Source organism: Arachis ipaensis, chromosome B06 (assembly GCF_000816755.2).
Source record: "Arachis ipaensis cultivar K30076 chromosome B06, Araip1.1, whole genome shotgun sequence".
Lineage (NCBI taxonomy): Eukaryota > Viridiplantae > Streptophyta > Magnoliopsida > Fabales > Fabaceae > Arachis > Arachis ipaensis.
The window spans coordinates 123,932,988-123,938,045 of NC_029790.2; the positions used below are offsets into that span (position 1 = coordinate 123,932,988).

At 32.6% G+C, this 5,058-nt stretch overlaps 1 long non-coding RNA gene across 1 annotated transcript; it reads right to left on the reverse strand.

Annotated features, from left to right (window-relative positions):
- Positions 1 to 512, reverse strand: LOC110264159. Its single transcript, XR_002349891.1, has 2 exons — positions 451 to 512; positions 1 to 213 (listed from the first exon to the last, which is right to left on the reverse strand). It is a non-coding gene; the product is annotated as an uncharacterized LOC110264159 (long non-coding RNA).

Below are 5,058 nucleotides of genomic sequence, written 5' to 3' on the forward strand. Positions count from 1 at the left end.
TCATATGCAAAATCATCCTGCCACTCATACAGTCCAATCCATCAGTGACCATTCCTGTTCTACAGAGAACAGTGAGACAGAGCTATCACTTCAAGCCGTCATACTAGAAAGTTTGGATGGCAAAACAAAAGGCAATTGCCTAGATATATGGTGATTGGGAGGAGTTGTACAATGAAGTGCCGCGATTGCTCCAAGCGTTGCAGAGTTGTCTCCCTAACACGGTATGTGAAAAAAATTTAATTAACTAATTCAAATCAAAGTAATTACTTATATAACTTTCACTATGAGTAAATTATACACCTAACTCATGTTACTAACTTGCCAACTAACCTAAATTGTGTTACCTCAATATCATCCAGCCTACTCATTTGTTAAAACACTAACTCTATAAAAGTTCTCGAAATAAAATCGCATAGACTTATTAATTTAAACAATAAAGATAACACTAACCTCAAAGTCGATGGCTCCCGCAATGTGCTAACTAGCGTTGAGGCAGTTGATGTCAAGGTCTCGTGCATCCGTGCATGCCATAATGTCCGAGGAACTAATAAATATCAAGAAAACAGTGCAAGAAAGAGAGAAATGAAAGAAATGTGAGAGAAATATGGAGTCTGAAACATTGTGAACGACTTCCACAAGGTTCTGAAAATCGAACCGGTCATCGAACAGCTCTAGCTACTGGTTCACTGGTTCATAGGTTCAACCGGTTCGACCGTGGTTGAACCGAAAAACCGTTTTATAATAAAATAATAAATAAAATATAAATAAAAACATGAAAATATAATTATAGTCTAATGTAAACCTTAAAATACTATTCAAATTAAAAGTACTATATAAACCAGAATGTTATAATCTCATTCAAATACAAATTCAAAAGTCAAAAAACAAAATAATAAGGGGTTGTGATTTGCAATTCCTAGTTCATCAATAAAACCTACCAATTCTATTAATCTCTAAACCTATCAAGTACACAGTAGTTTCATGTTAATTAATTAACAATTTTGATTGCATAGTACATACTACATACAGTGCATAAGATAAGTTGATAGTGAAGATCACTAATGCTCTAATAATAATAATAATAACAATGACTTCAGGCAGTGCAAAATCAGACGACAATTAAGTGAGCCAGGAAATCAAAAAGAAGAAACCTGAGAAAGATTATGATAGATTTAAAATCTATACATTAGATGAAGAAATCAATTGGAAGTACAAGAAAATTTTGTTGATTCTGCTGCTACAAATGGCAGACTCAAAAAAAGTACAAAATGAACAAAGGAAACAAAATGTGAATTTCAGTGCAGCATCAATGACCAGCAGATTAAAGAAAATCCAGGCATGAGCTGCAATTAACTCAGTAAGTGCTAAAAAATTTCCCAGTAAGAAATTCCCCAAGGGCTGCAGCTAAATTCAGGTTTTAATTAACATTACTCTTAAGCCTTACCAGCTAGCTCCTTATTCTTATTCATGGCCTTCCTTGCTAACTCATAGCCTGCAAAGTTCATGGCAATCCAACCCAATAATCTCAACTCTCAAGTTCACAACATACAACATCCAAAATTATTCAAAATTATTCACAATTATTCAGCAAACAACAAAATCCAGTTCAGTAAACAAAGCAAAATCAGTTCAATTTCAGTAATCAGTAAACAAAGCAAAATCAGTTCAGTTTCAGTAATCAGTTCAGTTTCAGTAATCAGTTCAAAGAAAAATAAAATAACTAAAAAAATACTCAATTAAACTCATCAGGAATCAGTTCAGTTTCAGTAAACAAAGCAAAATTATTCAAAATTATTCACAATTATTCAACAAACAACAAAATCCAGTTCAGTAAACAAAGCAAAATCAAAGAGCTACTCAATCAAAGAGTTCACAGCTTAGCAGTTCATCATGTCACAAAATCTAGTTCAATTTAGCAGGATCAGTTTAGAGTTCACAGTTTCAGAGTTCATCATGTCACAAAATCAAAGAGCTACTCAATCAAACTCATCAGGAGACAGAGACATGCAGTTATTCAATGATTCAATCAAACAATCATAAGTTCATAACTAAGAAAGAAATTACCTGGAACTCTGGAAGCTCGAAGGCACCTTCAAGGCTTCAACAGAACATGCAATAGGGACTAGGGAGAGTGGGAGACAGCGACGCCGAGTGAACCAAGCAGTGGTGGAGCACGAACGCCGAGTGACTGCGCGACTGCTCGATGGAGGTGACTGCTCGACGGAGGTGACTGCGCGACGGAGGTGATTGCTCGACAACGAACCCGTGTGGCCATGTGAGACTGATGGCGTTCTCTGATTCTGAAGCTCGATGAGAATTGTGATTTTGTGAAGGCAATCAGGGATCAGAACATTGATTTAGGGTTTCAGAGCGGGAAACGGCAGCGTTTTGCTGTTTTGCCAAACAACCGGCCAGGTCACGGTTCGGTTCAACTGACCGGTTCACCGGTTCAACACCAGTTTATAGATTCTGCGGTTTTGCTGATTGACCGAATTGTTTTGGCGTCCGGTTCATGGTTCGACCGGTTCGACCGACCGGTTCGAACCAGTTTTCAGAACATTGGACTTCCATTTATAGTCGCTCTCTGGACTTATCTCGTTTACAGTGTAAACGAGATATAGCAAACTTATCTCGTTTACACTGTAAATGAGATAAGACACTTGATGAAAATTTGTAAATACCCTCAAATTAATGTATATTCCTAATAAAAATATTTATTTTAAAAAAATTTTAGAAACATATGTTCACATTAGACGGATTGAAAAAAAATTGAGGGACTCCCAAGAGACTTATCAATAGATGAAAGAAATAGAGATAACAAAAAGAGAAAAGCAACATTAGATGCAAAAAACTCATGATGAAAAACGGCAAGACATCCGTATCATTTCTTGATGTAGCTCTCTTAAATGCTAGAGTGCTAAAAAATCTAGCTATTTCTCTCCTTTCACACGGACTAGAGAAGAAATTGTGAAGAATTGGGTCTTCACATCTGCATTCGATCGCGTTAGAAGATTTTTAGTCAGGGGCGGAGCTTAGTTAAGACAAGGGGAGCCATGGCCCCCCAAACTTTTGGTAAAAAAAATTAGTAATACTTCTTCAAAAAATAAAAAATTAGTTCAGTTGGCTCAAATACTTTACTATGGTTTAAAATATCAAAGTTCAATCTTCATCTTTTGTTTTTATTGTACAATAATTTTTAGTTTTAAATATTTAAAACATGTTGGATTTGGACTTAACTGAGTGTATTCGCATTTCGCAGCTCTCTATTTAATAAGCAACACGTTCTCTACCTTTGAGTTCAAATATAAAAAATTAGGTATTTTTTATTTATGTAATTTAATATTATTTTACATTTTATATTTCACTGTTTATTTAATTTAATTTTTTATATGATAAAAAATATTAGAATATTCAATAAGTATTGATATTATTGTATTTGTATAAATTGATAAAAAAAATTCAATAAATATTATAAATTTTAATATTTGTCATTCTAACTTCTTTTTTACATATTTTACAGGATATATATTCAAATTTTTATATAAAATAATTATGAAAAATCAAAGAATTGATGCATTTTTTAAGAGGAAGGCTAATATTCAAGAAGGAGAACATATAACTTTTACAATATCAATACCTGTACATAGTTTTTCTACTTTAATGAATCACGAAGAAAGTGAGATACAACCTCAAAAAATTCAAAGAGTTGTATGTGATGAGTTTGACCTTAATTATTTGAAACGAGATCCTGGAAAACGGCTTTAAATTTGGCAATATCACCCAAATCAAAGAGATGAGGTTAGACGAGCTTATCTTAAATGCGGTCCATATCAAAAACATCTTGACAATTATCTTCTATCCGGCCCCCCAAAATTTTGTTTCAAACTCCGCCACTGTTTTTAGTTACCTCCAACCATCATGAGCTAAACTCTGATAGCTAGATCTAGACCAGGTAAGCACCAATTCAACTCAACTTGCCTACAAATTTCTTAAATTTTTTTGCATCTAGTTAAACAATAAAATTGGGATTCTTTTTCTTCCTAAAAGCAAGGGCATGTCCCACTAGTAGAACTCACTTCCATATAACTATGGTCACAATTACAAGCTACCAAATTAAAAGAAAATTAAAAAAAAAAAACTCTCTCCCTCTTTTACCCAAAGAAAACTACTATTCTTTAAAACTTCAAAATCATTTATGTACAAGAAAGCATAAGATATTACACCTACAAATAAAAACAAAATATGTTATATCATTTCTTTTTTTCTTTTTTCTTAATTAATGAAATGGTAGAAAATATGCATATATGTACATTGTACCAGTATCATAACCAAATAGAAGGCCATCAATACCAGCGGCAAAAGTAACTCCAACAATGTAAGAATTTTGGAAAAATTATATTCTGCGCTCCTGATGTTTCTCCAAATAATCAGAACTTTCTGCTTTAATCGACACACATATCAACCACCATTATTGCAAGCTTACTTTATCGACTAGTTGTAAATTATATGTTAATGCATGAGATCTAACATAGTTTTATAGTAATAAAGTTGTTAAATTTTTGTTGGACTTCTTGTTCCCTTAAAAATTGATGAGCATATGTGTGATAACATTTGTTTTTCTTGTATGAAGGATCAGTTTCATGTTGATGTGAACTTGCAACAAGATTACTCTCCCTTCTTTTTATTTTCTTTCCGACATTCCATTATGATTCTGTTACAATGAACGTGTACTTAAATATCTACATATGTTAACATGGTTGCTGTCATTTTGGGTCCTTAACTACCTTAATTTAGATTATTTTAATTCTTATGCATTGATAGTATTTAATAATTTCTATTTTTGTATAATCGAATATATTTATAGTATTCATGAGCCTTTAATTTCAAGTTATAATTGGTGGCTAAGTGAAATTTAATTTATTTGCTGAAGTATTGATATGTTAATAATTGGATGTCTGTAAAAATCTGTTCCACAGTGATATTTATATAAATTAAATCTAAATAATTAATACATACGAATCATAAAAATTATTTGCATGTATTATTTTACGAAAAATG